The sequence below is a fragment of the Bombyx mandarina genome, chromosome 18 (genome assembly GCF_030267445.1).
Source record: "Bombyx mandarina strain Sakado chromosome 18, ASM3026744v2".
Lineage (NCBI taxonomy): Eukaryota > Metazoa > Arthropoda > Insecta > Lepidoptera > Bombycidae > Bombyx > Bombyx mandarina.
The window spans coordinates 1,217,296-1,230,069 of record NC_143224.1 but is presented as its reverse complement, the minus strand read 5'-3'; positions in this window follow the sequence as shown (position 1 = coordinate 1,230,069).

Genomic DNA, 12,774 nt, shown 5'->3' with positions numbered 1-12,774 from the left:
CAAAAATGCCCCAATCCCAAGCTCGACACCCGGCGATGGGATGTATGGCTGGAGGGTTTCCAGTCCCGAGGGTGTCATAGATCCCAGGGGACCAAACCCCTGGTTAATAAAAAAAAAAAAGAAATTTCATGATGATGGACAATTGTACAAAGTTAGTACCCCAGGAGGGTACCGCTCGCGAGTCGGGCGGAGAATCCCTCCGTGCTTCCACCTCAGTGGAAGCACGCTGCCCCACGTATTCTGGGGGGGGCAACAATTGCCAGGATGAAGGAGTCTGTGCGACGGGCAGCGGAATTCCCGTCGAACCGAGGCACTCCCCGATCGCCGGCTTGATGCGCTCTGCGCTCGCCAGCGAGTCGGGTGCGATCAACCCCACCAGATCATCGGTAGGGAAAAAGAGGGGGCGAAGGAAGACCCCACTAACAACGTCCGACGACGGCGGCGCGTCATCTTCCAGCATCGAGGTGCCGGAAAAGACGATGGCCATCGAGGAGGTGGCTCCGGTGGTTGCGGGGCCTGCCACAAAGAAAGATACGATGCCCGCTCCCCAGCGGGCACCGGTAAGGAGGAGGGGCGCAGTGTCACCAGCGACGTCGGTGGAGTCGATGTCGACGTCGGCCGCGTCCATGGCTAGCGGGGACGAGGCATTCCGCGACCTCGACCTTGCGCTGGTCAATCTGGCTAAGCTGCTGTCGACCGTGGCTGCCAAGGGCGCCGACCCAGGCAGCAGCTACAGGAAAAGGCTCCGGGAGGGAGCCGCTATGGTTAGGACAAAGCTGATCCCCACCATGTCCAAACTCGTCGCGCAGCTTGACTCCAGGGAGAGTCGCATTCTGGAGGACTCCCCGGTCTTGCGAGATGGGACTCCCTTGTGTCCGATGCCTGCGCTGGCACACTCTGGGCCCCCCGCGAGGAAGATGGACACCAGCGTGCCCTCACGAGCTGTGATGAGTGTGGCGGCGCCCATGCCACCGCCCACTTCTGTGGCCCCTGTGTCACGAGTGCCTACTCCCGCACTCCCTCACCCCCCGCGGAGGGTTGAGTTAAGGCCTGCGCCGCCTCCCCAAATATCGGCCATCCCTGCATCCATGCAGAGAGGAAGGTTAAGGCCTGCACCAGCGCAGGCTGAAGACATCCGCTCGCCACTGGCGAGGATGGTAGACGAGTGGCCGGCGCTGTCGCGGCCCAGGCCTGCGGAGCCACCAAGCAGAGAAGAAATGGTGGCCTGCATCTCGCGGGCGGTGGCGGATGAGGTCCGCAAACACTTTGCTGGCCTCGAGGAGATGCTCCGCTCCTCGATTGGTTCCGAAAATTGCGTCCCGGCACCAAAAGCCACGACCGCCATACGGGACTGGGCCGCCCAGCCGGCCTCCACTCCTACCCCATCCGCGAGGGTGTCACGACGTGGAGGCCGGAACCAGAATATCAGAGGTGCGGGAGCCAAGAATCTCGCCCCGAGATCCCAACCACAGCCTCGTCCCCTTCCTCCTCCCCCGTCAAGCATGGACGAGGGCTGGACAGAAGTGGTGAAGCGGGGTACCAAAGCACGGCGACAGACAGCAGCTCTGGCAGCTCCCCAAGAGGGTCGAGCGCCGACCGCTGCATCCCGAAATACAGCGCTGGCGGCCGTGGCTGCTCCCCGCGAGGGTCGAGCACCGGCCGCTGGCAAGAAGAAAAACAGAAAGAAGAAGCCGCGCGCAGCGGGGTCAGCTGCCGTGGTAGTGACTTTGCTGCCGGGCGCCGCCGAAAAGGGCCTCACCTACAATGAGGTGATGGCCCGGGCGCGCGCAGCCGTAAACCTGACAGAAATCGGGGCAGAGGAAGGTCTACGCTTCCGGCATACCGCCAATGGGGCGAAGCTGCTGGAATGTCCCGGTGCCGATAGTTCTGGCATCGCGGACAAACTAGTGGCGACGCTCCGCGTGGCACTGCCGGAGGATGAGGTGCGCGTGCACAGGCCGGTGAGGATGGCCGAGATTAGAATCACCGGCCTGGACGACTGTGCTACCAAGGAGGAGGTGGCTGCCGCAATAGCCGCCCAAGGTGGATGTGCCCTGGAGAGCGTGACCGTAGGCGAACTTCGCTCAGGGTACTCTGGAGCCAGGTCAGCGTGGGCGCGCTGCCCTGTGGAGGCAGCCACTTCCTTGGCCACTCCTCCGCCAGGAAGATCGATGGGGGATCCGGGGAGACTGCGCGTGGGCTGGATAGCGGCCCACGTGCGTCTCCAAGAACCACGTGCCTGGCGATGTCTCCGATGCTTTAGCACCGGGCACGGCCTCGCTAGGTGCACTAGCTCGGTTGACCGTAGCGGTCTGTGTTTCCGCTGCGGCCAACCGGGCCATAAAGCGGCGTCCTGCACAGCCGCCCCGCACTGCGCTCTGTGCGCTGCGGCCGGGCGCAGGGCAAACCACCGGGCGGGAGGCAAGGCGTGCTTCCCGTCCGGTGATAATACCGAACGCAACCGGCGCCGAAAATCAAGGCGCCGACAAAAGAGAAGGTTGGCCAGAGGAGCACTGGCCAACGCTGTAATCCCCGATGCGGCGCTGGTGCCGGTGGGCGGGGGCAGCGGTGAAGGGGAGGGGGCGATGGATGTGGTCCAACAGTAATGGACCACACCTATCGCTTCCTGCAAGGAAACCTGAACCACTCCGCCAGAGCTCAGGACATGCTGTCTCAGAGCATGGCGGAGTGGTCCATAGATGTGGCTGTGGTCGCCGAGCCGTACTTCGTTCCCCCAGCAAATGATTGCTGGTTTGGGGACGACGGCGGCCTGGCGGCCATAGTCATAAGAAGAGACGCGGCGATCCCCCCCCTGGCGATGGTGACCAGGGGTCAAGGGTTCGTCGCGGTGCAACTGGAAGGGACCGTCGTGATCGGGGCGTACTTCTCTCCGAACAGGCCTACCGTCGAGTTCGGGCATTTCCTGGGCGGGATCGGGGCGATTGCTCGCCGCCTCGCTCCTCGTCCAGTGATTCTCGCGGGGGACCTCAATGCGAAGTCTGTCGCATGGGGCTCCCCCCGCTCGGACGCTCGTGGTAGGCTACTGGAGAGGTGGGCGCACGCGGCCGGCCTCTGTTTGTTAAATAGAGGTTCGGTTGCGACGTGCGTGCGGTGGCAGGGCGAGTCTATTGTGGACGTTACGTTCGCAAGCCCGGCCATCGCACGCCGTATCCGCGACTGGAGAGTTTTGGAGGGGGCGGAGACGCTGTCAGATCACCGATATATTCGGTTTGATCTCTCCGCCCGTTCCGCAGTCGCGGACGTCCACGGGGACTACCCCCGTGGTGCGTCCCGGTCATTCCCCAAGTGGGCACTGAAGCGCCTGAATAAGGAGCTCCTGATGGAAGCCTCTACGGTGGCGGCGTGGGCGCCCATGCGTCCACATCCGGTTGAGGTCGAGGGCGAAGCGGGGTGGTTCCGGGACACGATGCGACGCATCTGCGACGTATCGATGCCCCGGATCAGCCCTCGGCCTCCCAATCGCCAGGTGTACTGGTGGTCGCCCGAAATCGCGCAACTCCGCGTGGAGTGCGTACGGGCGAGGCGCGAGTGCGCCAGGCATCGCCGCCGTCGCTTGCCGCGGCGCAACGATCCGGTTGCGTTCGCAGTGGTGGAGGCCCGGCTGTACGGCACATTTCGCGTCGCGCAGAGGGCTCTGCAGCTGGCCATCAGAAGAGCCAAGAACCAACACATGGAGGGTCTCTTAGAGACGCTGGATGAGGATCCGTGGGGGCGACCCTATCATATGGTGCGCAATAAAATGCGCCCATGGGCCCCCCCAATCACGGAGCGTCTCCAGCCTCAGCAGTTGCGGGACATCGTCTCGGCGCTGTTCCCGCAGGAGCGGGAGGGATTTGTCGCTCCCGCTATGGACGTCCCGTCGGAAAACGGCGGCGACGCCCCTGCTGAGGTGCCCCATATAACGGGGGCGGAGCTCCATGTGGCCGTGCGTAAAATGTGCGCGAAGGACACGGCGCCCGGCCCGGACGGCGTCCATGGCCGGGTTTGGGTCTTGGCTCTTGGTGCCCTGGGGGACCGACTCTTGAGGCTTTACAACTCCTGCCTCGAGTCGGGACGGTTTCCTTCATCGTGGAGGACGGGCAGACTCGTGCTGTTGAGAAAGGAGGGGCGCCCGGCGGATACTGCCGCCGGGTACCGTCCCATCGTGTTACTGGATGAGGTGGGTAAGCTGCTGGAACGCATTCTGGCGGCCCGCATCATTCAGCATCTGATCGGGGTGGGACCTGATCTGTCGGCGGAGCAGTATGGCTTTCGAGAGGGCCGCTCAACGGTGGACGCGATCCTTCGCGTACGGGCTCTCTCGGAAGAAGCCGTCTCCAGGGGTGGGGTGGCCTTGGCGGTGTCGCTCGACATCGCCAATGCGTTTAACACCCTGCCCTGGTCCGTGATAGGGGGGGCACTGGAAAGACACGGAGTGCCTCTCTACCTTCGCCGACTGGTGGGTTCCTACTTGGAGGACAGATCGGTCACGTGTACCGGACACGGTGGGATCGTACACAGGTTCCCGGTCGTGCGCGGTGTTCCACAGGGGTCGGTGCTCGGCCCCCTTTTGTGGAACATCGGGCATGACTGGGTACTGAGGGGTGCCCTCCTCCCGGGCCTAAGCGTAATCTGTTACGCAGACGACACGCTGATCGTGGCCCGGGGGGGGAGTTTTGCTGAGTCTGCTCGTCTTGCCACCGCTGGAGTGGCGCATGTCGTCGGCAAAATCAGGAGATTGGGCCTCGACGTGGCGCTCAGTAAATCCGAGGCCATGTGGTTCCACCGGCCCCGGAGAGTGCCACCTGTCGATGCCCATATCATGGTTGGAGGCGTCCGTATCGAGGTCGGGGTGCAGTTGAAGTACCTCGGCCTCATTCTGGACAGTCGTTGGACCTTCCGTGCTCACTTTCAGAACCTGGTCCCTCGTTTGTTGGGGGTGGCCGGCGCGTTAAGCCGGCTTCTGCCCAACGTGGGGGGGCCTGACCAGGTGACGCGCCGTCTCTATACGGGGGTGGTGCGATCAATGGCCCTATACGGGGCGCCCGTGTGGGGCCAGTCCCTGGCCGTGGGGGTAGCGAAGCTGCTGCAACGGCCGCAACGCACCATCGCGGTCAGGGTCATCCGTGGCTATCGCACCATCTCCTTCGAGGCGGCGTGTGTACTGGCTGGGACGCCGCCTTGGGTCCTGGAGGCGGAGGCGCTCGCCGCTGACTATCAGTGGCGGGCTGACCTTCGTTCCCGGGGCGTGGCACGTCCCAGCCCCAGTGTGGTCAGAGCGCGGAAGGCCCAATCTCGGCGGTCCGTGCTGGAGTCATGGTCCAGACGGCTGGCCGATCCTTCGGCTGGTCGTAGGACCGTCGAGGCGATTCACCCGGTTCTTGTGAATTGGGTGAATCGTGACAGAGGACGCCTCACTTTCCGGCTCACGCAGGTGCTCACTGGGCATGGTTGCTTCGGTGAGTTCCTGCACCGGATCGGAGCCGAGCCGACGGCAGAGTGCCACCATTGTGGTTGCGACTTGGACACGGTGGAGCACACGCTCTTCGCCTGCCCCGCATGGGAGGGGTGGCGCCGTGTCCTCGTCGCAAAAATAGGAAACGACTTGTCGTTGCCGAGTGTTGTGGCATCGATGCTCGGTGACGACGAGTCGTGGAAGGCGATGCTCGACTTCTGCGAGTGCACCATCTCGCAGAAGGAGGCGGCGGGGCGCGTGAGAGACGCACAGGCCCGCCGCCGTCGAGCGGGGGCCAGGGAGGCGGATCTCGCCCAAGCCCTGGCCCTCTAAGTGTTTCGGGTCCCCCTCATATGTCGGTCTGGGGACCGGCGAGGGGGACCTAAGAAGACGTCGTGCAAGCTGCTCTGCACGCGTTTTACGCATGAGCATCCGGGTGATGGAAGGCCGGCTATCCTCAACCCACGCTGGTTCTGACCCAGCGGGGTATTCCGTAGGATAGACCATTCTAACCGGCGCCATCTAGGCGGGCTTCGGATAGCCTGCCGACCGAGAGGGCTGGTGGTCGTGGCGCCGACGACCACCAGTCCGGCGTCCCGAGGGGGAGGGTGATGGGAGAGATGTGCTCCGCACTAAACGCTTCACTTTCCCCCCTTTGCCTTTTCATGAGTTTTGTCTCATGCGAGGTTTGGACGTTGGTTGTTGAGAGACAGGAGGTTTTAGTCGGTTCGACTCCGACATACCCCGCCCTCCATCCCCAGGGAAGGGCGGAAGTCCGGCGATTTCCTCCAGACAAAAAAAAAAAAAAAAAAACTACAGAACATCTAGTTCAATCATAAAATAAAAAAAGGTAATTTTCTCTTGACTTGGATTCGACCCCGAAATGTGAAAAATGTACGTCGCGATTCAATGGGTCGGCTTAAATGATCGAACTTCCCGGGCACCTTCCAAATGCCAAACATTTCAACGGTGCTCCTCGGAGATGCTATGGATAACTAAAACTACGTTTAGGGCTTAATCTCGCGTTTGTTACCTGAAAAAAAAAAACGTCATGCAAATATTGAAACGATTTATAAAAATAGATGTGCAAGCTTTAGGATTGTAAGACTGTACGCAAAAATTAAGTAAAAACTCCCGATCCATAGCCCTTACATTAGGTAAAAATAAATATAAATAAATAAATAATTCAAACGTAATATTAAGAGCCATGTCAACGACATGGGAAAAAAATTGTGAGGGCAAAATTTGAGGTTTTAGCTGGTTGGAATCCAGCGCTGCCCGAGCCCGTGTAGTGTTGTGTGTCCATGATGGGTTTTCCCTACTGTTTTGCCTGTTAATTAAAAAAAAAATCTCGCGTTTTTTATTTGAAACAGTCAGTCAACGGTGATCATAAATTGGGTGAAGAACCCGAAACGCTGGTAAACATACATAGTTTAAATTTGTTTTTTTTATTGCATAGATGGGTGGACGAGCTCACAGTCCACCTAGTGTTAAGTGGTTTCCGGAGCCCATTGACATGTATAACGTAAATGTCGCCACCTAATTTGAGATATGAATATAAGGTTTTAGTATAGTTACAACGGCTGCCCTTATAAACCTAAACGCATTACTGCTTCACGGAAGAAATAGGCGGGGGGTTGTAGCTAACCATGCGGGCTCACAGAAGGCCCTACCAATATGACTTACGAAAAAAGAGTGTTAATTATTTAAAGATTTGTGTTTTTTTTTTAAATTGCTTATATGGGTGGACGAGCTCACAGCCCACCTGGTGTTAAGTGGTTACTGGAGCCCGTAGACATCTACAACGTAAATGCGCCACTCACCTTGAGATATAGGTTCTAAGGTCTCAGTATAGTAACAACGGCTGCCCCACCCTTCCAACCGAAACGCATTACTGCTTCACGGCACAAATAGGCGGGGCAGTGGAACCTACCGGTGCGGACTCACAAGAGGTCCTACCACCAGTAAGTTGTGTGTTATGGAAATGTCTTAAAGTCGTCACGCAAAACTTCTAGAAGACGTTATCGTGTAGCAAACTCCCCCTGATATCGCAGGGGCACTGTCGCCATTAAACTGGTCCAGAATCTACTGCGTCCATTTCAAAAATAACAATAAAAGCTTACAGAATTTTAAAAGAGGAATTAAAAAGTCGCGTTATTAAAGTGTAAAAGCGAGTTGTCTCGAGCAATATCAGATTTAAGTGCAGAATCCAGCTGTCGCAGATTATCACGGATTCTGCGCGCCATGGTTGAGATGAATGTAAAGGATGACCGAAAAATGATTCGTGAATACCTACACATTATTTTAAACTAAGTTAAAACAAAAATATTTGTTTAGTTTTTCGATTCGCTTTTTTACCCTCTGCCGAACCTGGGACCGGAGGAGGGCATTTGTCCAGCTCCGTGTGGAGGTCGTCTTCTCCTGGTGATGCTCACGAGACGGTCTGAGGGAGTTGATGCTGTGCCGTTCGTAAGCGTCATTCTAGAGCGCCGGCACTAGGAGAAAGAATCTGACGCGGTGATGGCCGTGCTCTGCAGTCGGCTCGGCTGGCTGTGCATCGCACTCCAACCGGTTGGCTGATTCTGACCCAGCAGCGTATCAGCAGCGACACCGCCAAGACGGCCTGAGAGAGGGCAGAGACCGGCGTCGTGGGCCATAGACGGTCACCTCGACGACCCATCGGTAAGGGTGACCCTACAAGTCTGATTGTAGTGCTAACCGCGGGAACTACCCTACTCAGTGTTCTGCCCTCGAAATCTTGGGTTCGCAGTCTGCTCCCAAAATCTGCAGATCGTCAAGTACCAGATACCCCACGATACCCCCAGTGCACTAATACGTTGTACAAGGCACGGGCCTTTATCAAAAATAAAAAGTTTTTCGATTCCGATTCGCTTTTAGTTTAAGTTTTAATGCTTTGTTGTACACAGAAAATATAATGAAGAGAGAAATACACAATAAAGGCGAGCATAATTCAGGCAATAGATATTTTTCCTATAAACCGATCGAGTTGAAACATTCTATAGTTGTTGTTACCATAACATGGAATGATTCTGGCATAGTACTGCCCAAAACATTCATCTCTTATCCTCCCGATCCACTAACGGTGCTTTTAGGTACCCCAAGCACCGGTCATCGTTCTCGTCGAACCCATCACTTGCGACGAAGGGCTCGACGAGTAAATTAACCCACAGACACAGCCAACAGAGTTTCTCGCCGGATCTTCTCAGTGGGTCGCGTTTCCGATCCGGTGGTAGATTCAACGAAGCACGGCTTTTGCTAGGGTTCGTGTTAGCAAACTCGTCAAGTTTGAGCCCCATGAGTTCACCTACTAGCCTGGTGACTTGACACGGTCTCTCTAGACCATCAGATTAGGTAGAAAAAAAATATATTTAAAGTACTGTTACGGGCGTGTCTATTTAGCTAAATCTATTGAATAAATCATCATGTTACATGGAGAAGAACCTGTTCATTATTTTATCTGGAACCCTAATCTGTACAAGCATCATCAACTTATGGCAGATCCGCTCCTGTACCACATCAACAAGAGATGAACAAGAGGAATAAATAAATCATTTAAATGTACCTATATAATCTTCATTAACGCTACTAAAGTTTATTCATCGAAGTGTCCGTATTCGTAGACAAGGGATCGTTCCCGTTAAAAAGAACTTTATAGTCAAATGCCGCATCCAAAATTTCACAGTTGCGTGTAACGTCAGCCGCTGTGGACGTGTAACGCCATCTTGCTTGTTCGCTCGGCTGAAATGTATTCTTTCCGCGACTTTAGTCACTGCCGTCACGTAATGCCCAGTAAGTATGCGTTCGAATAGGATTGCCAAAGGCTTACTTTAAACTTAATGAGATTAAATCCAGTCTCAATGCAGTGATGCAGTTTGTTTTTTAATATTTGTATTTTAAATCTCTGTTCTTTTCTATTTTTTTAAAGATAGGCTTACTGATATGATGTTAAGCAACTTAACTGAAAAATTCGGGTCGGACTTATGATTACACTGTTAGATCATGCAGTGTTACCTTATTATCATTTTTGCCACGAAACTAACATTCTTTTTAGTTAAAGGAGTTTTTATTACATTTGGGACTGTGAAAGATGGGCTCCGGTGACTGGCTTGTGGTTATTACACTAAAACTATCCAAGCTTTAGCGGCAGAGTGGGGGGTGTCAGCATGCAGCTGTGAGCGCTCCTGAAGGAATTTTACTTTACGTACTCATTTGCATTATATGACTGTCCGAAATACTAGCTTTTCTGAATTCGTCGTAGCGTTGACGAGATATCATCAAACGCTCAACAATTCGCTTTCGATTCGCCAAAGGATTTCTCAGACAATTGAGAAAATTGCAATAAATCTTCGTTCATTTTTTAAAAAACTTCTTCTTTTTATTGACTTTAAAATTGATATTTTTGTTGGTGATTTCTACGATCAAAGGCACTTATGAGCCGTGACCTCTTATGGCTTTTTTTATAGACTATATTAAGTAGTCATTGGTTTTCAGGAATATTTTCAATGCCTGAGGCTAAATTAAGAATTCTGTTCAAAATTTGCTCAAAGAAGGATATGAAGGTCAAGGACACCGTAGAGGAGAGAGAAAACACATGGGAAGAGCAGCATATTACACTTGCTCCGGTGGAATCTGGATGTGGTCTTGACCTTAAAGGATAAGAAGACGTTAGGTGTACTCCTTTCAAACGATGCGACTATGACGCTATTCACCATCCGCAGGCTGGTACCAATTTATGTAATTGGATAACACAAGAACATAATACATGTTTAATGTGTATTAAACCCGCAAAACTTATAATTAAGTTGATTACTGGTAAGACTTCTTGTAAGTCCGCACGGGTAGGTATCATAACTTTGGCCATTTCGACAAAGCAGTCGTGGCTTCCAGTTTGAAGGGTGGGGCAGCCTCTGTGCTATACAACTGAAGCTAAGAACTCATGTCTTAATGTGGGTGTTGTGGTATGTTGTCTTTATAGCCATATGGTACCAGTAGATGTTTTTGGTAACCGCACAATACAAAGCGGGCTACGGACCCAACCACAGCTGGTTTGTATACCTGTCAATGCAATAAAATAAATGGTAAGATAATCGGATAAAAATAGTGCGGTAGGCAGCGGCTTGGCTCTGCCCCTGGCATTCCTGAAGTCCATGGGCGACGGTAACCACTCACCATCCGGTGGGCCGTATGCTCGTCTGCCTACAAGGGCAATAAAAAAAAAAGATCATCTCTCCTTTTTAATAATAAAAATCAATGCTAGGCTAAGTTATATAATTATAATACAACATATTAGACAAGTGCATTATTGATACAATGGTTCTGGAAATTAGCGCACACAAACGATCACAAAAAATAGATAATTATCCGTGGATAATTTTACTGAGCTGTCAATGTTGGTGGCAATATCATCGCTTGTATTTAAGCTGATTTTTCAGCGAGCAGTGTAAATGTTAAGGTCACTGTAGATATTTTAATGTACACCACAGATCAAAGTACGTCAGAGGGAAGTGGACGCAGCTAATGTGTACCTGACGATTCACTGATGAATATTCACGCTGTCGACTAGCGTTGTACTAATCCGGGTCTGAGTGCTGTTTAGAATTCACATGAAGATGCTGATTTTAAACTTGGAATAATATTAAAACTGTCAGTGCGCGCTTAGGGCTGCGAGATACAAATTTAAATTTATTGAAACCCGATTTTACCGTTTGCAAAGTCGTTTCTTGTAGAGATTTCATAAGTTTATCTATACTAATATTATAAAGCTGAAGAGTTTGTTTGTTTGTTTGAACGCGCTAATCTCAGGAACTAGTGGTCCAACTTCAAAAATTCTTTCAGTTTCAGATAGCTCGTTTATTGAGGAAGGATATAACATCATGCTAAGACAATTATAAACAGACTATTATAGATTTTTCTAGATTTCTCCAGGATCCCATCATCAGATCTTGATGATTACAAGACCATTCGGGAAGTCTACCCTTTCGAACAAATTAAGTAAAAAATAAAAATAATTATCAGAATCGGTTCAAGCATTCTCGAGAAATCGGTGAACACACATAGATAAAAAAATATGGTCGAATTGATAACTTCCTCTTTTGAAGTCGGTTAAAAAGCGTCATTTTGGTACCTTAAATAGCTTTAACATTATATAATTCAAATATATTCTTTTTATTCTATTATTATATTCTATTCTATTATTCAAAAATATTCTTTCTTAACTTTTACGTAAATGAAGAGGCGAGTAAAATTTTGCGTTATGCCAAAGTAACTACAATATATAAGGCGGACGAAATCGCGGCCAAAAGCTAGTAAGTTATAAGTTTCTCGAACTCCTTACGTACTTTTTAACCTGAGGTTAGCAGCAAGAATCGTGTTGCAACGACCATGAGGTCTGGTAGGCACTAAATCACTAGTGGATCAGACCTGGTCCACCCTGGACTTTTCCATTATCAATGCTACATAAATGACGTTTGAGATTATATATGATATGATTATATATTTATGTTTTATAGATGTCATTAATTTCAATTCTTTCTTTTGGATCGTTTTTAAGATTGTCACTTTTGCTGCAGCCGAGAACCATGCTAGTTTCGCTCTACTTGAAATTCTGTGTTTTTTTTTATAGCTTAGTTGCGTGGGTGAGCTTACAGCCCATCTGGTGTTAAGTGGTTACTGGAGCCCACAGACATTCACAATGTAAATGCGCCACCCACCCTGAGACATAAGTTCTAAGGTCTCAAGTATAGTTACAACGGCTGCCCCACCCTTCAAACCGAAACGCATTACTGCTTCACGGCAGAAATAGGCGGGGTGGTGGTACCCAGCCGCGCGGACTCACAAGAGGTCCTACCACCAGTAAAGGTCAAAAGTCTCGCAACTATGAATCTGAGAAGGAATTTTGCAGGAGTTAAACAATTTGCGTTTAATGTAAGTACTTTTTTTTTTATCTCATGACCTATAAAGTACTCAGGTTCTGTTAACGGCTATCCTTTTATTTAGATCCTTTGTCACCCATTTAAATTTTAATTTAATCCAATATAGTTTAAATTATCAATTCAACAATTCATTATTCAATTCATTCATTTAAAACTTTATGTAACTTTATGTAGCCTCGCCGAAATAAATGTAACCTTCGCCATGGAACTACTACTGGAAAGTTAAATTAGATAAGTTATGTAATAAATATATAATATAGATCTCACCTCGCCTACCACAAATACCAGGATCCGACCTTATTATATCAAAGCACGGCCACAAAGCAAAACGGGTGCCACAGCCGAATTCCTAAGCAGAAGGTCGGA